This window comes from Citrus clementina, unplaced genomic scaffold (assembly GCF_000493195.1).
Source record: "Citrus clementina cultivar Clemenules unplaced genomic scaffold, Citrus_clementina_v1.0 scaffold_9, whole genome shotgun sequence".
Classification (NCBI taxonomy): Eukaryota; Viridiplantae; Streptophyta; class Magnoliopsida; order Sapindales; family Rutaceae; genus Citrus; species Citrus x clementina.
This window is the reverse complement of record NW_006261964.1, coordinates 10,771,137-10,794,403: the sequence shown is the minus strand read 5'-3', so window position 1 is coordinate 10,794,403 and position 23,267 is coordinate 10,771,137. Positions and strand designations below refer to the sequence as shown.

The 23,267-nt window shown below is 35.5% G+C and overlaps 1 pseudogene; it reads right to left on the bottom strand.

Moving 5' to 3' along the window:
- Positions 1-974: 974 nt before the first annotated feature.
- Positions 975-2,699, bottom strand: LOC112100959 (annotated as a pseudogene).
- Positions 2,700-23,267: the final 20,568 nt, after the last annotated feature.

Sequence of the window (23,267 nt, the reverse complement as noted above, 5' to 3'; positions counted from 1 at the left end):
AAACTGAAAGCTCATATTATTTCATTTTCGGATTGCTCTGAATAAATCATAGTGTATATATTCAGGGCGCTTGAAATTTAAGGTGAAAATGAAATTTATTTGAAATTTCATCAGATATCCTTATCAAAATAATTTGTTACACCTACTCTTGAGTTAAATTTTACAATATTATATTATTTAAAAGCCCTTAATACAATTTATCATTAAAGGGAATATAATATTCGCACTAAAAGATTTTGTGATATGCATGGTATGCAATATGTTACTCATGAAGTGATTAATAATTTTTTACAAATATTACGTGAGTTAATTAAACTATGCCATCATTCACTTGATGAATATTGTATCATTTTAGATAAAATTTCAAAAATTTCAAGATGCCTAACACTACTCTTTGTATAATCACACTGCACTTAATAGGGTGAATCATAATAGAATCTTTGTTATCTTTCAAATTTACAAATGAGCTAGCAGTTAACAAAATCAATCAATTACATCTTCCTTTTAAGTGTTTTTTTTCTTTCCCCCATCTCTAGATCCACTGACCATCTTGGATACTGGCTTGCATTAATAGAAAATTAATTCAACCTTTTGAACCTTGTAATATAAAAGGACCAAATTGACTGTACGGAGGTTTTCACAGCATCCCTACCTTGAGGTCTCAAGTCTGGTCCAAGTCCACGTGCCAATTGCCACTGTTTATCAACATCTTCCACTGGTTTCTTGACGGCAGCCAAACAATCACAAATAGCTTTGAATTTCTTTTGTATATTGATTTACATTCAAGCAAGCCAACTTTCTTAAGAGGTTCACTAGCGGCAAACTTTTTTTCATTGAAACATAATAACCATCAATGTCTGCGATTCTCAAGATCGGCTGTGATACCATAAAAAAAAGTTTCATTGACGAATTGTTGGACACATATACAATATGGGGCATACAAGAGATTTGCGGGAATACGGTTGCTCAATTCTTTATGGATAGACTTCAATGAGTGACTCCATGCTAAATATAGTGACTGAAAGCATCGAGGAATAGCTTTGCCCATTCACTTTCAGTTCTCTCTTTTCAAGTAGCGTTAATTCTCATCATAATGTCAAACAAGAACTTTGTTACAGTTAATCATGTTCCTCTTCCCTTGCATTGATAACAATATCTATTATTATTACCTTTCCTCTCTCACCATTGCTTGCAATTGCTTCTCTGCGTTTCTTCAGAATCTTCAACCCATCCTCATCACCTAATCCATGAAAAACCAACTGCAACAATGCCAATCACTCATTAATTAATATCCACCAATTATAGTGCAGTTCCGTTGTTTGATCTAACATTTTAGTTAAAATGTACTTTTTCTTTTTAATAAAATTCCAACAGTTCGTGCGTGCGTCTATCTATCTATCTATACACACACATACACAAATCACACTTTTTAGAATGCAGATTCGTTGTTTTAAATATTGTAAAATAATTTTATAGTGTTGTAGATAAAACGTTTTACTACTCCGCCTATAAACACACGCGCAACGTCTTACTACTCCGCCTATAAACACACGCACAGACACATGTATACATATACATATAAGTTCTGAAAAAATAAGTTTCAATGTTATACAAGCCTTTACCAATATGGTAAACTTCGAATCTACACTTGAAAAAATGCGGGCAACCGCACTAGAGAATCACTACGTAAATGATCATGCTCAGGCCTAAACTTCTAGATTCTGTAAAATCCAAATGTTTATTAAATTTAGAGTTGTATAGCATTTTACAGTTACTTTAAATCTGATTTGAATCATTCAAATCCTGATTTTGTAAGATTCAAACGTCCGGATATATGTGCTGCACACAGAACAATTGAAATAAATCATCTGGTATTCACGAAAACGGTTAAGAAATTTTAAAATTTCAAAATTGGATCTTACCTTGAAGAGAAAGGCATCTGCCGGTGGGATAAACTAAAACATGTCACCTGCTATGTATTTCAAGTTGTCGGTCTCAGGCAGGTTAGCAACAACATGCGGGAGGTCCAGTACAGTGCATTTGATGCCAGGGAATGCTTCAGAGATGATTCTGGAAAACGATCCGTTGCCACCTCCTACGTCAACCAATGAGCCCAATCCTTCAAAGATTTGCTTGCACTCGGCTTTGACAACAAAGCTTGTCATTATTTCAGAGTCACTGGCCATTGCTTCATTGAACCGCTGGTTTATTCCAGGGTTTTGATTCAAAAATTCCCAGAACTTGATTCCATGAACAGTTCCCCACAACGTGAGCTCAGTCCCTTTGAACCAACTACTTAAAGACTGAAATGGAGCGACAGAAAATGGGTCAACAAATACTGTAACAGTTGGTGACAAACAGTAGGGTTTTCTTTGATGAGCAGAGTAGAAGAAGCTGTGAACCCGTATGCTTCTTCTTGTCCATTGACTTTGGTTTTGTTAAAGCAGCCCGAGTGAACTAACAAGCGCATGAGCCTGAATAGAGCAGTCGTTTTTTGTAGGCTGAATATCAAGTGCCAAGACCAATTCAGAAAGAGTGATGGCCCGTCCGTGGCTGTGAATTATATCCGCTATGCTTAGCTCAATCGCGCACTTGAGTGACATCGAGCTTAAATGATTAAACATGAGCTTATACGGTTGAGCTTGACCTTGAAACTACTCTTTTGCTCCTTGATCTTGATTCGCATCCATAGATACTGATGATCAATAAAATTAAGCTTGCCTGATTGATCACACACTATAATAGAGAAGCACATTATATATAATCACGTTTGCTCGCAAATATGATTTGTTATAATCTAAGTTACAACCTAACAACACTGTTAGCAATGACTTCCTAATGATGCATGCGCACGAGAAAAGGACAATAAGATATATTTACTGATCAATGATTCAATTATTTGTTGGAAATTTTCAAAATAATTGTGTCTTATGGTAAAGACATGTCCTATTAATTGTGCCTTATAGAAAAGGTACCTTTCACTAAAGACTTGTCTAATTAAATGATGTCTTGTTGTAAGGACATGTCCATTTAATTGTGTCTTGTAGAAAAGGTATCCTTTTACTAAATGATATAACTTTTCATGGCAACATTTCACTTAGAGATGCATCATTTCATGGTGACATTTCATTTGAAATGGTGATGGTTCAATTTAGACCATTGATTAAAATCAAATCTAGATCCAATGGCCATGAATGAAGGGGTATCATGAAAGATGATAACCCAAATGAGGGGGCACAAGTATATCTATAAATAGGGGTCATGTTTAAGCCATTTAGACATGAAATGAATGATCCTACACCACTCTTTTCTTAGCATTCCTTTCTAGTACGAATCTCAACACAAAACACCCATTTCTTTTGTGCATTCACATTCCAATATATTGTTTTCTGCAGGAACAATATATTGTTTCTTGGTAGGCTTGCAACATTCAAGAGTATTCTAGTTTGCTTTCGTCGATGCACAACGCAAGCAAACAAACAAGTGCTTCATTGTATCCTGGAGGCGTATTTGCTTAACCCATGTGCATCACTCAATTGGTGGGGGCAAATAACGTCTTAAGGAAAGCGACATTTGTAACGTGCCTTGAAGCACACAAAATTTCTGCAGTTTCTTCCTACATACAGAGTTAGTTGTAAACACATTATTTTACATAATAAAGTTCCACCATTATTGTTGTATTTCTCTACATTTGTCATTCCCCACAAAATTTACCACCAACAATCTTAAGACGTTATTTTTACAACAATGGCACCAAGTTCATCTCTTCGACAATTTGCAATAGATTTTGTCAAATTGGAGCGATTCGATGGTGGCAACTTTATTCGTTGGCAGAAAAAGTTGCATTTCTTGTTGACAAGCCTCAATGTGGTCTATGTTCTCACAACACCAAAGCCTCAAGAACGTGAGAATGAGACATTAGCGGAAACCAGAGTGCGACATAAGTGGGAGCAAGATGACTACGTGTGTAAGGGACACATTTGCAATGCCATGTCTGATACTTTGTTTGATCAATATCACAACAAACCTACATCAAAAGAGATATGGGACTCATTAGAGGCTAAGTACATGATGGAAGATGCCACAAGTAAGAAATTCTTGGCTTCTAAATTTTTTAATTATAGAATGGTTGATAATAGACTCGTGGTTGAACAATATAATGAGATTTTGCATATTCTTGATCAATTCAACCAACATAACATGAAAATAGATGAGTCTATTATTGTCTCTTCAATTATTGATAAACTTCCTCCCTCTTGGAAAGACTATAAGAAAAGTCTTAAACATAACAAAGAGGAAATTAGTCTGGATGGCTTAGGCCAAAGTCTTCGTATTGAAGAGGAACTCAAGCTTAATAGTCTTGAGGATCAGACTACTATGTCCTCTAAAATTAATGTCGTAGAGGAAGGGAAGGAGTTTAAGCATTCTAATCACCCTAAGAATAACCAAAAGAGAAAGTTTGATTCCAAAGAGAATCAAAACAATAAGAAGAAAAAGAAGGGTACATGCCACCACTGCGGAAAACCTGGCCATTTCAAAAGAGATTGTCGACTTCTGAAGAAACAAAAGGAAGTTTCGAACACAAATCTTGTGGCCATGATATCTGAGATTAATGTTCTTGAAGATGATAATGCATGGTGGATAGATTCTGGTGCAACCAAGCATGTATGCAAGGATCGTAGCCTTTTCAAATCTTATAAAGCAATGGATGATGGAAGTGTTCTTTACATGGGAAATTCCTCCACTGCAATAGTTAAAGGAAAAGGCAATGTGCAACTAGAGTTCACTTCCGGAAAAACTTTAACTCTTACAGATGTTTATCATGTTCCTGAAGTTAGGAAAAACCTTGTATCTGGTAGCCTTCTTAATAAGTTTGGCTTCAAACTTGTTTTTGAGTCAAACAAGTTTATATTATCTAAGGGTGGTACCTTTGTTGGGAAAGGATACATGTATGAAGGAATGTTTAAACTCAATATCAATAATATGAATGTTTCTTCTGCTTATATGGTTGATTCATTATCTTTGTGGCATAATCGTTTAGGACATGTGAATGTTAAAAGATTGCATGATATGGCTAATTTAGAATTAATTCCTAAGCATGAAAATGATATGCATGAAAAATGTAAAGTATGTGCACAAACTAAAATCACAAGATCTCCTTTTCCAAAAATTGAAAAAACATCTTCTTTATTGCATTTAATTCATAGCGATGTGTGTGATATGCATAGTAATCCTTCTAAAGGTGGTAAAAAATATTTTGTAACATTTATTGATGATTTTTCAAAATATTGCTATGTGTATTTATTACATTCTAAAGATCAAGTGTTAGAAAAATTTAAAACTTATAAAAATGAAGTTGAGAATTTTTGTGACACTAAAATTAAATGCCTTAGAAGTGATAAAGGAGGTGAATATGCTTTTTCTGATTTTTGTGAATCTGTTGGCATTGTACACGAAACTAGCACTGCATATACTCCACAACAAAATGGTGTAGCTGAAAGGAAAAATAGGACATTAATAGAAATGGTTAATGCTATGCTTTTTAATGCTGGGCTTGGTAAAGGTTTTTGGGGTGAAGCTATTTTAACTGCATGTCATATCTTAAATAGAGTGCCTAATAAGAAAACAAAGGTGACTCCATATGAATTATGGAAAAAGAAAAAGCCTAATCTTTCTTATCTAAGAGTTTGGGGTTGTCGAGCCATTGTAAGACTACCAGAACCTAAGATAAAGAAATTAGGAGAAAGGGGCATTGAATGCATATTCTTGGGATATGCAGAGCATAGTAAAGCTTATAGGTTTCTTGTAACAGAACCTAATAGCTTTGTTGAGATCAATACTATAGTGGAATCTAGAGATGCAATATTCTATGAAAATAGATTTTCCACTATACCAAAAAGTATTGATTCTCAAGAGAATGATAAACAAATAGAAATTGGTCAAAAGCGTGATGCTAATAATGAGCAAAATCATTTGAGAAGAAGTAAAAGAATAAGGACTCTAAAATCTTTTGGACCAGATTTTATAGTTTATTTAGTTGAAGGGACAAGAGACTCACAATCAAAACAGACCATGATCACATCTACTATAGAGTCTGATCCCCTCACCTATGAAGAGGCAATGAAGTCTCAAGATGCTGCTTTTTGGAAAGAGGCCATTAATGATGAAATGGACTCTATTGTGGGTAATAAGACTTGGAAATTAGTTGATTTACCTCCTGGCTCTAATCCTATAGGTTGTAAATGGATTTTCAAAAAGAAGAAGAAAGTTGATGGAACAATTGAAAGATTTAAAGCAAGACTAGTAGCAAAAGGCTTTACACAAAAAGAAGGCCTTGATTATTTTGATACTTATGCACCTGTTGCAAGAATTGCTACTATTAGAGTCTTGATTGCTTTGGCTTCAATTTATCAATTTGAAATCCATCAAATGGATGTAAAAACAGCTTTCTTAAATGGAGAATTAGATGAGGAAATTTACATGAAACAACCAGAAGGGTTTGTTATGCCAGGACAAGAACATAAAGTTTGTAAACTAGTCAAGTCTTTATATGGTCTTAAACAAGCTCCAAAGCAGTGGCACGAAAAGTTTGACAAAGTGATTATCTCAAATGGATTTAATATTCATGAATCTGATAAATGTGTCTATAGCAGATTCAATGGAAATAAAGGTGTGATTATTTGTTTATATGTAGATGACATGTTAATTTTTGGTACTGATAGTGAGAGCATTGAACTCACTAAATTATTATTGTCATCTAATTTTGATATGAAAGACATGGGACTTGCTGATGTGATTTTGGGGATTAAAATTATAAAAAATGAGAATGGCCTAGTATTGACCCAATCACATTATATTGAGAAAATTTTAAAGAAATTTTATTATTATTATTGTAAGTCTGTGTCAACACCTTTTGATTCAAACATAAGACTGTATCCTAACACTGGCAGATCAGTATCCCAATTAGAATATGCACGTATTATTGGATGTCTTATGTACGCAATGACTTGTACTAGGCCTGATATTGCTTTCGCTGTTGGAAAGCTCAGTAGATATACTAGTAATCCAAGCCAAGCACACTGGCAAGCAGTGTACAGAATTCTAAAATATTTAAAACATACAATGGATTATGGTATATACTACACTGGATATCCTTCAGTTTTGGAAGGATTTTCGGATGCTAGTTGGATTACTGATCGAGATGATCATACATCCACAAGTGGTTGGATTTTTAATCTTGGTGGAGGAGCTATTTCATGGGGCTTAAAGAAGCAAACTTGTATAGCAGACTCCACCATGGCTGCAGAATTTTTAGCTTTGGCTTCATGTTGCAAGGAAGCTGAATGGTTAAGGAATTTGCTTATAGAAATTCCTATTTGGTCTAAACCAATGCCTCCTGTATCTATTCACTGTGATAGTGAGGCAACTTTATCAAGAGCATATAGTCAAATCTATAATGGAAAGTCTAGGCACATTGGTCTAAGACATAGTTATGTAAGACAATTACTTACAGATGGAGTAATCACAATTGACTTTGTGAAATCATGCCAAAATTTGGCAGACCCCTTAACTAAAGGCCTTGCAAGGGATATTGTATTTAAAACTTCTAAGGGGATGGGACTGAAGCCAGCATCATCTTATCACCAATGATGGAAACTCAACCCAACACTTGAAATATCAAGATCTTGGGTTCAATGAGCAAAAGTACATCATATGTTGTGATAGCAAGCACTATAATATTTTTAGATGCGTCCCAAAGGTTAGTGCTTGATACCTGTAACATATGGAAAAAGTTAAGCTACTTAGCTTTTAATGGACTTATAAATGTTTTAGTTACAGGGACATTCTAGATAAGTCCACCTATGTGAGTGTAGGAGGTGGTGCCGCTTCCTATGTAACTTGGCTGGTTACTAAAGCGCTCATGAAAACAGGATATAGACACAGGGCCAATCCACGTGTCGGCTAAGGAATACTCGAGAATTTGAAAACTTATGTGTGAGATATATCCGGTTAGTCGATTAAGGTTGCTGGTTCAAAGCTTGCCTACCATGCCACCTTGATTAACTTTGATGTATTGTCACTAAGTGAAGGTTCAAGTCCAAAAGACACCTTCATCTATGCCTAAGTTTTCCAAGCCTGTGCAAGATCATTTTTCCAAATTCATTTATTTTGAAAATGGTGGGGGATTGTTGGAAATTTTCAAAATAATTGTGTCTTATGGTAAAGACATGTCCTATTAATTGTGCCTTATAGAAAAGGTACCTTTCACTAAAGACTTGTCTAATTAAATGATGTCTTGTTGTAAGGACATGTCCATTTAATTGTGTCTTGTAGAAAAGGTATCCTTTTACTAAATGATATAACTTTTCATGGCAACATTTCACTTAGAGATGCATCATTTCATGGTGACATTTCATTTGAAATGGTGATGGTTCAATTTAGACCATTGATTAAAATCAAATCTAGATCCAATGGCCATGAATGAAGGGGTATCATGAAAGATGATAACCCAAATGAGGGGGCACAAGTATATCTATAAATAGGGGTCATGTTTAAGCCATTTAGACATGAAATGAATGATCCTACACCACTCTTTTCTTAGCATTCCTTTCTAGTACGAATCTCAACACAAAACACCCATTTCTTTTGTGCATTCACATTCCAATATATTGTTTTCTGCAGGAACAATATATTGTTTCTTGGTAGGCTTGCAACATTCAAGAGTATTCTAGTTTGCTTTCGTCGATGCACAACGCAAGCAAACAAACAAGTGCTTCATTGTATCCTGGAGGCGCATTTGCTTAACCCATGTGCATCACTCAATTGGTGGGGGCAAATAACGTCTTAAGGAAAGCGACATTTGTAACGTGCCTTGAAGCACACAAAATTTCTGCAGTTTCTTCCTACATACAGAGTTAGTTGTAAACACATTATTTTACATAATAAAGTTCCACCATTATTGTTGTATTTCTCTACATTTGTCATTCCCCACAAAATTTACCACCAACATTATTAGAACACCGTGATTGGCAGGGTGTGATGTATATACAGGCACATTTTACATATTCAATGTGCTGGTCTGTTTTTCAAACTTTGAAGACATTAATTTGAGTCAAAATAATTGCACTCGGAGTAGCCAGTAGAGTTTTAAGTTAATTTTATTTTGTTGTCTATTCAAATTTAAATTTGACAAAAGTTAGAGAGTTAAAAGATTAATTTGAAATCATTTATCTCTCTATTTTACTATTTATTCATCGGTTGGCTGACAATACCAATGTATAAGAAAAAAAGATAATATAAAAAATAGTATGCCATCACTAAAAAAAATAAAAAATTTCATTACAAGAAGAGAATTCACCACAGCACAAGAATTTTTTAATTTTTTATGATTTTGTAATAAATTTTGTGCTATTTTAAATACATGCAACATTATTCATTCACTAAACGCATATAAAATTTCCAAATTAACCATCTTTACTAAAAATTATCTCTAAATTCTTTCTACCGCCAACACTTAGCCAGCACTGTTCCTATTGCAAACTATAGTGTATCTTTTGACAGCTACAAAAAGATAAGAAATTTATAGCTTGTGCCCACCAAAGTCTCTTATTCTATGGAGTTGTTGAAATTTTGACTTGAATATAAAAGACTAAGTTAGGTTTTGAAAGCATGAAAAAAGTTTTGAAAATCTTGTTCGTGCAATTCGGTGATGCTGAAAATTGACGCTGGCAACAAATTACACATGCAATTGTTGACAAATATGCATGACTTTAATGCATACAACGCAAGTTCCAGCACAATGTTTTGGCCAATTGAACCGAACTTGGTGCAAAATGCTCTCTCTAAATAGAGAAGCTTTTTGCAATTGTAAGTATCCCAATTTGAGAGAAGTAGAGAGTAATTACAAGTGAAGTGATTTGAGAGATTTGAGAGAACTTCAACTTGAGTATTCTATTAAGGTTACATTTGGGTGTACTGGGGTTTGGGGTGTTGAGAGTTTCTCCAAATTTTGTAAATTTCCGTTATTAGTAGAATTATCTTCCAGTCTTTGCCCGTAAACGTATGCATTACACCGAACCACATAAATTATTGTCTTTTTTTTATATTCAATATGGGCTCTGTTAAAAGAGCTACAAAGGCACTAGGCGGGGGTGAGCCACCCCATATATATCATGCAAAAGAAAAGGAGTAACACAAGCTGGGCGACTATTCAATCTATGAAGGCCAATCGGAAGGTCAGAAGCATAATTTGCAATTAAGTCAACAACATAATTTGCCTCCCTGTAAATATGGTTCACAGAAATGTGCCAATTCCTGTTTATATGCTCTTTGATGGAGAACACCAGCGGAGAGTATTCATTAGTCATTTCTTCAAGATTACTCAGCATATGAACAATGCACTGACTATCAATTTCAACAAGTAGCCAGTGAACACCATGGTCCCAAGCCATAACCAAACCTTGATAAACCCCATATAGTTCTATTATTGTGACCGAACAATACCCAATATTCATTGCAAAACCACTAACCCAATTCCCGTTGGAGTCCTGGAGAATTCCTCCAGCAAAAGAACCCTCATTTCCTTTACATGCCCCATCAAAGTTAAGCTTGCACCAAGGCCATATAGGGGGTTGCTTCCCAATCTATTTTTGCACTTTTCTAGCCAGACCATTTTGACCGGACTTGTTCGAGCTAGTGATCTCCTCTGCACAAATAAGAACGTCTTGAGCCATGCTGGTTGAATTTGTTGATACCTTATTAAACCACTGCAAACCATTCACTATGCATTGGTTACTTCTCAAATTAAGAGTTAACCAATCATTAAGATTTGAAGAGAAAAAAGATTATCGCTACCCAATTGGGAGAAGTTAGTTCCATAATCTTCTTGCCATAAAACAATCACGAAGAGTCAGATTATTTTTAGATTTTATTAAAATCGACATGTGTTAAACTTTAATTGATTGCGTAAGATAATTAAAATAAACCCACACACACACAATCACGGGTATATATATGTTACAATTTCTTAAATCTTCATTTCCCCCAAAACAAAAGCTAAAATCAAAGATTCAAAATCGAAACCAAATCACCCACACAAATCCACTACAATCACGGTCGACGCTGCTCACCGGTGATAGTGTCACCGCGCAACACCTTCTTCCACCACGCAACACCTTCTTCTCAACACGCGAAAGCCGCAATTTCTTTTCACCGTGAGACAACTTCAACTCACATGCCTGAAGCCACCACGCAACAGTTTCTGCTTTCCTCGGTAGCCAGTAGCCACCGTGCTCCAATAGGTATGTCAAGCCTTGTTTCTTCAATTTTCTAAAATTAGTTGGTGTGTGAGTGAGAACTAAGAACAGAAGATATATATGCATGCTATTTTCTTCAATTTTCTAAGTGTTGGCTTAGTGGCTATCGATTGATTTTATTTTGACATGGCTGCCAAATGTCTATTGAGAATTTTGCTTTTCAAAAGTTGACAATGTAAATGAATCTTTGGCAGCCCCTCCTAGTCTAGCTGCTCTTGTGTTGTATCAAGCAAAGGCAGCAGCCAAATAAAAACAAATGTTCAACAACTTTTTTTATTTTTTTAATTTCATTTTCCTCCCATTGTTTTAATGTCTATTACTGTGTAGAGATAAATTGCATGATTTACAAATATAACTGTTGATTATGTTTATAATATGGCTACTGATTGTATGTTGGACAGTGGTTATATTTACTTTTTTAGATTTTATTTTGACATTATAATTGTTCTAATTTTGTAGGATGGTTGACAATGTTGGTAAAGTACAAATTAATGATGAAGTGCAATAAGTTAGTAGTGAAGAAGAGGTCAGCGGGAGTAAACAAAGAAAAATTGAGTTGAGATCATTTGTGTGGAAGCATTTTTCGAAGCTATGTAGAGCACACAGAGCTAAGTGGCACTATTGCTGCAAAAGTTATACAACCCATAGTAATTCTGGAACAAGTGGTTTGTCGACTCATTTGGATAGATGTAAAGTGCGTAAAAAATTGAAGGCTGCAAATGATGCAAAACAACAGACATTAGTTTGTAAAAAGGGTAAAGGTAAAGATGATGGTACTGCTAAGGTTATACACATAGGATTTAATAGAGAGGCTTGTAGAATGGCACTTGTGAAAATGATAATTAAAGATGAGTTGCCTTTTATATTTGTACAGGCTGAAGGGTTTTTGGAGTTCATGGAAACTTGTTGTCCGAAGTTTGAGGTACCATCTTGAAGAACAATTATAAGAGATATTCTTGAATTGTATTAAAATGAAAAGGGGCTACTGAAAAGTGTTTTGAGTGCAAATAAACAGATAGTGTGTATTACCACTGACACATGGACTTCAATTCAAATGTCAAACTTTATGGTAGTTACGGCTCACTTTATTGATGAAGAGTGGGTTTTGCATAAGAGGATTCTCACTTTTACACCTATATATAATCACAATGGAGATGGCATTGGGAAGTTAATTGAAAATTGTTTAATTGATTGGGAGATTGAGAAGTTGTTCACAATTACAGTGGATAATGCAAGTGCTAATACACTTACAATAGCTTATGTGATGAAGAAGTTAGCAAATTGGAGTGGAAATTCGATAGTTTTGAATGGTTTATATATGCATGTGAGGTGTTCGGTGCATATAATCAACTTAATTGTGCAGTATGAGTTGTCACAAATGAGTCAATCAATAGCTAGTATCCGAAATGTCGTGAAATATGTTAGATCCTCTCCGGTATGATTACAAAAGTTCAAAACATGTGTTGATAAGGAGAAAATCTCACGTGGAGGGCTTATGGTGTTAGACGTATCGACTCGATGGAATTCAACATATTTGATGTTAGAAAAAGCAGTAGCAGTTGAGAAAGCATTTGATAGGCTAAAGGAAGATGATGGCAATTATACAAACTGGTTTGATGAGGATGAGAATTAAAAAGGAGGGTGGGGCCACCGACTGATAAGGATTTGAAAAATGCAAAGAGGTTAATCAAGTGTCTTTTGGTTTTTTATCATGTGACTTTAAAATTCAACAGCTCTTTAATAGTCACTTCCAATAATTTCTTGAGTGAAATGTGGAAAGTTTATATTCATTTGAAGTCATTTGTTGATTCTAATGATTTTTTGTTAAATCAAATGGGTTACAAGATGGAGGAAAAATTTGTCAAGTATTGGGGTTATTTTTTGGAAAAGGTTAACATGTTGATTGTGGCAAATGTGCTTGATCCTCGCTGCAAACTTGACTTCGTTGTATGGTGTTTTAGTAGCTTGTATGATACTAGAAAGGTTGATGAATTGAGAGCTAACATTAAAGAGTTGTTGTTGAAGCTTTTTGAAAGCTATGGTGGTGAGAGTAATCTAAAAAGATTTGAGAGATGTAGAGTTGTGCATGATGGTGCTAGTAGTAGTTTTGGGTCATCTGATGCCACCCCACACTGGTCACAGGTCCAATCAATATGGATGTGTCTTCGTCCAATCTCAGCTTTTGTCTTTAATCGATCATGGAGTGCAAACCATTTAAAGGTCTGCACACCAGGTGGTCCCTTCCATTTCCAAACAATGTTCCACCTAGAGTTTTCGATACCAGTTTCGTTTTCAGTGACAACTATATGGGTAGACTTGATAGAGAAATCCCCCTATTGAGAACTGGCCCAAAAAAATTTATCATCGCCATTTCCTTCCATTGGCGGCTGAACAGCTGCAATTCTTAAAAAATGCAATTCAGGAGGAAATGCTCAAACTAGTCCGAGCGCCAGTTGCCATTAGCATCGACAAAATCAACAACTAAATTTATTAAACTCTCGATAGGAATAGGAGCCACTGCATAAGAGCTTAAGGGTTTGTTCTTAGTAACCCAACAATCTAACTAAAAATAGACCCTCCTTCCAATTCCTATATTCCATCAAAGCTCTTTTAGAGTATCAGACCAGACCTTTCCAATTGATTTCCACATATGCGACCCACTGCGAGTTGGTAAAGCAAGAGGGAAATTCGAGTCAGCTACACCATATTTGGTATAGAGCACTCTACACCAAAGACTTGTCATCTTTAAGGCTTTGTTTATCATCTAAAAAATTTTAAGCCTTAAGCCTCCACAAATTTTTAGCTGACAAACCTTATCCCAACTGATAAGACTTATTTTTCTACACTTGTCCGACCCACTCCATATAAAATGCTTACATATCTGATTAAGGTTATTAATAACCCCAACTGGAATCTCCGACGTTTGCATAGTGTATACTGGTATTGTTTGTAAAACAAACTGAGTAAGCGCAATTCTTCCCGCCAGAGATAACTGGGAAGCATTCCAACCCGAAAGCAACTTTTCTGCCTTATCAATAATATCATGGTAAGTATTTCTTGTTACTCGTGAATGAAGCAAAGGCATTCCGAGATACTTCTCAAGGTCCTTTGTTATTGTAAAACAAAGGAAATTGCCAATACGAGAGGCCTCATCATTATGGACATTCTTCGAGAAAAATAACTGAGTTTTAGTTATGTTAATATTAGCTCCAGAGCTGAGACAAAAATCTTCCAAAATGAAGTTGACTATCCTTGCCTGTTCACACGAGGCATTAGCCAACAAAAGTAGATCATCTGTAAAAAATAAATGTGAGAAGGGGATTCCATTCCGTTATAGGTGTACAGGTTTCCATGCATTGTTGGTCACTTCTTTAAAAATGCCATGGCTCAACATCTCAATACACAACACAAAGATATAATGGGAAATAAGATCCTCTTGTTTAATGCCCCTGGAAGGTTCAAAGTCCTCCGTAAGCTCACCATTCCACAAAACATTCATTTGCACAGTGGTAATGCATTCCATAGTAACCTGAATGAAATCTAGAGAGAGTCCCGTCTCTCGTTAAATATTGAAAATAAAACTCCAACTTCACCTGTCATAAGCTTTTTCAAGATCCACTTTAATAGCCATATAACCTCTCCTGCGAGACTTCCTCTTCATAGAGTGGACCACTTCCTGAGCTACAACAATGTTCTCTATGATATGGTTCCCAGGAACGAAACTCATTTGATGCGGCCCAATGACATGAGGAAGGATAGTTTGAAGCCTATTAGCAAGTAGCTTGGTCACGGTTTTGTAAATCACAGTACAGATACTTATTGGCCGGTACATCTTTAAATTAAGAGGATTAGCAACTTTCGGGATAAGGACTAAGAGGGTCTTATTAATCTCCCTTGGGATGTGCTTATTCTAAAAAAATATTCTTAATACAACGACATACTTAGGGCCCAACGGTAGACCATTGAAATTGGTAAAAACTGCATGAAGTCCATCAACTCCAGGGGCTTTCAGTGGTTTCATACTGAAAATAGTTGATCTAACTTCATTATCGTCTATAGGAGCTTGCAACATATGAAGCATATCTGCATCAATAAGAGGGAAACAGCCCATGAGGGCATAATGATGAGAGCCACCGTATCCAAAGTGTATAAAGAAGAAAAAAATTCGACAGTGTGCTTCGTAATGTCATCACTATTGTATAACCAATGGCCTGTAACATCTTGAATAACTGTGATTTGATTTTTCTTCCGTCTGGTAATAGTTTTCCAGTGGAAGAAGGTTGTATTACGATCACCCGAACTCAACCATTCTTTTTGAGATTTTTGTAACCATAATAATTCTTCGTGATTCAGCACTTCCTCTAGCTCTCTGCGAAGTTTCCATTCCAAATGGTGAAGGCTTATGGAATCATAATCCTCTAAAGCACTTTGGATTCCCCCTAGGCAAGCTAGTAGCCTCTTTTTCTTGCAAAAAATATTCGCAAAACAGTCCTTGTTCCATTGGATTACCTCGCTAATAAACATATGAGCAGCCTCTATATATAGAACATTCGAACTTCAAAGAGAAGCAACAAAATCAGCAAAGTCTTTATTTGTAATCCAAGCAGCTAGAAAATAGAAAGGCTTGGGACCATGCATACATCTTTCCAGACTAGTAAAACAAGCGAGCAAAGGTCTATGACCAGACTCGATTTTTGGAAGACGTAAAACCGAGCCTTCAGCGAAAGTTCTGAACTAATCATTATTACAAATCACCGTATCAAGTCTTTTATAAAGATTACCTGTAACCTAAGTGTAATGCGACCCTTTATAATGGAGATAATGAAGCTTATTAGAATGAAACCATTGCCGAAATAAATTACAAACTCCACTTCTGTTATGGGAACCCCCTTTCCTCTCTAAAGCATACATAATAGCATTAAAATCGCCACCTACAATCCAAGGGCCCTGAACAAACTTTGCAATTTGATTAAGATGGACCCAAATATGCTTCCTCAGAACTGGGTTCGGACTAGAATAAACAATCGTAAACCAAGAAACAAAAGTATTACTCTCAGAAATTTGCATGTGAACAAATTGTTTATGATTCAACACCACTTTAATGACAAAAGCTTCTTGTCAAATAATCTAAATTCCCCCAGAAAATCTATTAGCCTCGATACGACGAGACCGAGCAAAACCACTTTTCATAATAAAATCAACCGCCTTGCAACCACTAATTCTTGGTTCTAAGATAACAATAACGCCCCATTTGTAGTTATTTTGAAGAGTTGCAAAAGCTCGTCGAAACTTCTTAGAAGTTGCACCTTGCACATTCCAAAATAAAATAGACTTAGATATAAAATATAAAAAAAGAGTGAAAAAGACAGCTTTACTTCGTCCTTTCCAAGAACTCATGGTCCAAGTTTATGTCATTTTCATTGTCTAAGGATACATCATCCTCTATTGAGTTAGAGTTTCCATCTCTAGTCTCATGCATGAAGTCACTATCATTGCTATCATCCTCAATACTTTCATTTGCCTCTAGAGTTCCAGCATCGGGAGGCTCCCTAGTGGCTGAGGGGTTTCTGCCACCATGGTGTTGGAGGATAAGATCTCTGTTGGGTTGAAAGGCGTTGACATAGGGTTGTTTTTTGTATCATTTGGAAAAGAGATAGCATTGTGGAAAAAGGAGTTTAAGCTAGTATGGGCGAAAATAAAAGTGGGGTGATTAGGTTGATTTGCATGGTCTTGGTTCAGGTCACGTGGATCTTGTAAATTCTGCATGGGGCTTAAGACTGTTTGGGTTTTAGGGATGGCAATCTTTGGTTACGGTAGTACAGGTTGGCTGCATGGGAAGGAGGACTTTTTAAATGAGAACTGATTTTTAGGTTTTAATTTGTGTGTTAAGGTTATTGGTGGGTCCATGTGGGTCTAATTTAAGACTAAAACCTTCACTGTTTGCTTCCTTGTCAATCTCTCCAGCCATAACACAATCCAGTACTCCAAAACGGGAACTACTACTAAAATTATTCCGATGATCAAGGTCTGGATCCCGTACTATCTCTTTGCCCTTATTAGCACGTTGTTTTCCTTTTCTAGAGACCACCATCCATGGGCCAAACTTCGGTTCATCTGGAATAGCCTTTCCAGCATCTGTCTCCGGTGCAGCTGAAATTCTAGTTTTGCAACCCAAGAGGGGGGTGAATTGGGATTATAAAAATTATTCAATTTTTAAAGCAATAACAAATAAATTTATCACAATATAAAAAGATAAGGGAAGAGAGATTTAAATACGAAAAGTTTTACGTGGTTCGGCCAACCTCACCTACTTCCACGCCTCCAAGCTTTCCGGGCTTGAGGATTCCACTAAGCAAGCCTCTAAGGCTTCAAATGCTTACACTTGACTTTTAAGGTGTCAATAAACCTTTACAACAAGAGATTATCTTCAATCTCTTAACCCAAGTGTATCTCAACACTTACAATCACTCAATTTGATTTTAAAGAATGTTACAAAATAAATCTCTCTCACACAATGGGTTTGATTACAAATGAAGATTCAAAGTATGAGTAAGTCTTTATAAAGTGAGAATGATGATTTAAAACTCTATGAAAACTATTTTGAGCTTTTAAAAAATTAATCAATCTTAATCAAGTTTGCTATCATCAAAATCAATAATAAAGAAATATTTATGTTAACAATCTCCTCCTTTTTTATGATGACAAACTTTTCAAGAAAATGCTTGTGCAATTTTACTCCCCTTAAATATGTGCTCCCCCCTAAGTAAAATATTTATAGAATTTAACTCCCCCAAAATATGTGCCCATCAATTTTTAACCTCATAAAAAAATAAAAATTTAACAGAACAGATTGATAAAGCATCTCCCCCTTCATCATAAAAAATAAATGAGTACGAAAAGATTAAAAAGAGAAGTTTAGAGATTACCCATGTTGGAAAAAATTTGGCATAATCTCCCCTTAAAAATGAACATATGCTTAACAACAAAAATAGTTAAAACACTCCCATACATAAATTCCAATTTAGCAACCAACCTCCATACCAACAAAATCAACATAATCATAAGCAATAACCAAACATGTCATCAAAATCAACTCAATCATAAAGTCCACACATCCAACAAAATCATCATAAAAGCATCACAGCAACTACATGAAATGAGTAATGTCTGTGCGAAAATCCTAGGTGCTAAAAACTAAAATGGGGGTTGTGAAGAGGAGCTGCCTAGATCACAACCAAGATGACCAAGAATGCGGCGCTGGCCAGCAAGTAACTCCATTTGTTGATCTAATATCTACTGCTGAAAAGTCGCAAAGTCAGATTGAAACTGCTGCTGCCGCTGGGAGAGGGCATCCACTTTGTCGAAAAGTTGCTGAAAACGGTCCTCAGAAACAGAAGAGGCTGCAAGAGGCATAGCTGGCTCGGCTGGCTCATCATCCTGAGATGGGGCTGCTGCTGCTACTCGTCGGGGGGCACGAGGTCTAGCTCTAATGCGAAAGTCAGGTAACTCATCCTCCGATTAAACGTCATTGAGCAGTCGATCATCCTCGGGAGCAACCAAAGTGTCTTCATTCTTAGAGGATTGTGTCTTCACTCAATTGCCACGTTGCTTAAAGAATCCAATCGCAGAAATAATTTCTCTTCCTAGTTTGCGGGACTCGACATACACAGGCTCAGTAAAAGGTACATGATAATACCTCAAAATCCTAGTAATGATGCTACCATAAGGAAGAGATCGGTTGGTTACAGCTGGTGTGGATAGCATATGACGCATGATAGTGTAAGAGAGATTCACATGTCGTCCATGAATAAGGGAATCTAATAACCCAACATCAAGTCGAGTTACTTTATCACTATGACCCTGTCTAGGAGTAACCATGTGCTGTAATATGCTATGAAGTAAGCGAACTTGGAATGAAAGAAGTTGAGACTTAAAGGATAAAGAGTAGAGGTCATCGGAAAGATCCCGACACCTGCAAATGTTCCGTACGCCATCCACATGACAGAAATCACTAAATTCAAGCTCTTTCTTAGTGGTGTAAATGTCTAAGCCTCCATATTGAATTCCAAGTATAGTACACAAGTCTTCCTCATTAAACTTAATACGAATTCCTCCTACAGAAGTAAAAATTTGAACTTGTCGGGAAGAGGAGATTTCCATATTAGAGTAAAATACTCGCACAAGGTTTTCATAAACATGCTCTTCTATACCTAAAGCCTTATCCCAATGACTAAGCATGGTAGAAATATTGCGACCACAAATTGTAATATCCAAAAACTCTTTAATGGCAAGAAAACAAGAGGGAGTTACTAGTTTGCCCATGAATTTGTCATGAAATTGTTGAACAGAGAGCATTGGGATAATAGAGACTCTCGAAGTCCAGAGAAGGAGGCCTGGAGGGATTGGAATGTCGCGGGGCAGTGTGTTTGGTTCGAACACGCCTTGGTCGGGAAGCCATTGATGATTTTGGAGAAATTTAGATCGGTAGAAATGAAGTTTGAGAGATGAGAGAGTGATTACAAGTTGAAATGTGATTGAAAATAGAAGAAATTCGAGTCAAATTTGGCAAAGGTAGTGTGACTGGTTCTAGGGTTTTAAGTTGGGATTTTTCAATTTTTGAAGTGAAAACCGATTTTAATTTGTTAAAAAGGGTCTAAAGATGATAAGGATGGTTTTTAATGCTTCAATTTGGTGAAAAATGACAAGAAAAATGATGGATTTGAGAGAGAAATGAAGTTGCAGTTGCGGTTTTGGAGAGGAAGAGAGAGAGAGAGCAAGAACGAAATGAAGAAGAAGACTAAAAATTGTTCACTTAACGCAAGATAACGACGATCCGTTGTAGAGATATCGGCGAGCTGACAACGTCCAGAGAGTTCCCAAAAAAAATTTTCATGAAAACGGCAAGCCGTTAATGAATTATCGACCACCAGTGAGCTCCCAAAAAATTTTCATAAAAACGGTGAGCCGTTTAAGTATTATTGGCAAACCGACAGTGTCCAGAATGCTTACCATGGTTTCTGCCCGAAAACGGTTAGCCGTTTACTGAAATAACAGCAATCCGTTTTCTACAACTTATGATTTTGCACATTTATTTTAGTATTTGGGCCAATAATTAAGACATTTCAAGATCATTTTATTGATCCAAAATGTTTTAAGTGCCAGTTCAATGCATAATTCATGAACATATATGTATTTCAACAATTAATCATACATATTAAAAAATACACACACTCCACATGTATATTATAATTAAGCATTCCATAGATATTAAATTATCAAATCATAAATCAATCAATTTTTAATAAACTCAATAACATGAATAAAGATGTTAATGCGAAAATTTCATCATCCCAAGTTCATGCCGAATTTTTGAAAATTGTTCTTCACAAAGTGGTTTTGTAAAAATATCGCAAAGTTGTTTTTCCGTAGAAATAAACTCTAATACAATATCTCCCTTTTGAACGTGATCTCTTAAGAAATGATGTCTAATTTCTATATGCTTGGTTTTAGAGTGTTGAATGAGATTCTTTGAAAGATTTATAGCATTAGTATTATCACACTTAATAGGAATTTGTTCAAGATTAATGCCATAATCTCTAAGTGTTTGTTTCATCCAAAGTGCTTGTGCACAACAACTCCTGGCGGTGATATATTCGGCCTCGTTGGTTGAAAGTGCAACCGAATTTTGTTTCTTATTAAACCATGAAACAAGTGAATGACCTAGTAAATGGAAAGTGCCACTAGTGCTTTTCCTATCAACTTTGTATCCAGCAAAATTCGCATCTGAATAACATGTTAAATCTATATGAGTGCCCCCAGGATACCAAAGGCCAAGATCTATGGCTCCACTTAAATAACGAAAAATTCTTTTTACGGCAAGTAAATGAGATTCCTTGGGACATGATTGAAATCTTGCACACAAACATACACTAAACATGATACCGGATCTACTTGCGGTTAAGTAAAGTAAAGATCCGATTATACCTCGATACATTTTGATATCTACTTCTTTACCTTTTTCATCTTTGTCAAGTTTAATTGTTGTGCTCATTGGAGTGCTTTGGTCTTTGAATCATCAATGTCAAATCACTTGAGTAGGTCTTTCACATACTTGGCTTGATTTATGAAAATTCCTTCCTCATTTTGTTTTATTTGTATCCCAAGAAAGTACTTCAACTCTCCCATCATGCTCATTTCAAATTCTTTACTCATAATTCATTAGTAAAATAAAAAATAATATCATCAACATAAATTTGAACAACAAGAATATCTTAGTTCTTATGCTTAACAAAGAGAGTAGTATCCATTTTACCTATCAAGAAACCATTATCTAATAAAAAATTCTTAAGTCTATCATACCATGCTCTAGGTGCGTTTTTTAATCCATAAGCTTTAAATAATTTATAAACATGATTTGGAAATTTTCATTTTCAAAACTAAGAGGTTGCTTTACATACACTTCTTCCATAATATAACCATTTAAGAAAACACTTTTCACATCTATTTGAAATAAAATGAAGTCTTTATGATATGCAAATGCTAACAACATTCTAATTGATTCTGATCTAGCTACGGGTGCAAATGTTTCATCAAAATCAATTCCTTCTTCTTGGTTATAACCTTGAGCAACTAATGTAGCTTTATTCCTTACAACCACACCGGATTCATCCATCTTATTCCTAAAAACCTATTTAGTAGCTATGATAGATTGATGTTTCGGTTTAGGAACTAATTCCCACACATTGTTTCTCTCAAATTGATTTAACTCCTCTTGCATTGTCATAATCTAAGATTCATCATTTTCTGCATCCGCAAAGGATTTGGGTTCAATTTGAGAAATAAATGCATTATGCTCACAAGCATTCCTAAGTGATGATCTAGTTGTAACACCTCGTGAGGGATCTCCTAAAATTACATCCTTAGGATGTGAAGAAATATACCTCCACTCCTTGGGGAGTGCTTGAGAAGTACCTTCATATTGTTCCATATTTGTTTTCTCTTCTTGTCCGTTCTCTTGATTTCTTTGTGGTGCATTCTCTTGTTTATCCTTTGATGATTCTTCTTGTAACTTTCCATCTGCATCATCATAAGTAATTCCTTTCTCCGCAGAGGAGGGGTTAGATTCATCAAATGTAACATGCATAGATTCTTCTACAATTAGAGTTCTTTTGTTATAAACTCTATAAGCTTTACTTGAATTTGAATATCCAAGAAAAATACCAACATTGGATTTTGGATCAAATTTGCCAAGATTATCTTTTGTGTTCAAAATAAAGCATTTGCATCCAAAAACTTTGAAATAACCAATATTGGGTTTTCTATCTTTCCAAAGCTCATATGGAGTTTTATTAAGATTAGATCTAATCAACACACGATTTAAAACATAACAAGCGGTGTTGACGGCCTCGGCCCAAAAATACTTAGGCAAAGAATTTTCATTCAATATAGTCCTAGCCATTTCTTGAATTGACCTATTCTTTCTCTCAACAATTCCATTTTGTTGTGGAGTTCTAGGTGATGAAAATTGTGCAAAATGCCAAGATTATTGCAAAAGGTTTCAAATGCATAGTTTTCAAACTTGCCTTCATGATCACTTCTAGTGCATACAATACCATACCCTTTTTCATTTTGAATTTTCTTACAAAGTACTTTAAAAGCATCAAGAGCATCATCATTATTAGTTAAGAATAATACACATGTGTATCTTGAAAAATCACCAACAATTGCAAAAGTGTAATATTTTCCATTCAAGCTAGCATACCTTGAAGGTCCAAACAAATATACGTGAAGAAGTTGAAGTTGTTTTTAAGTGAAAATATGATTTTTGTTTTTAAAAGATGTTTTGAATTTTTTCCCAAATTGACAAGCTTTATAAATTCTATCCTTTTGAAAACCGATTTTTAGAAGACCTTTGACTAAATCATTTTTCAAAATTTTTGAAATCAAATCCAT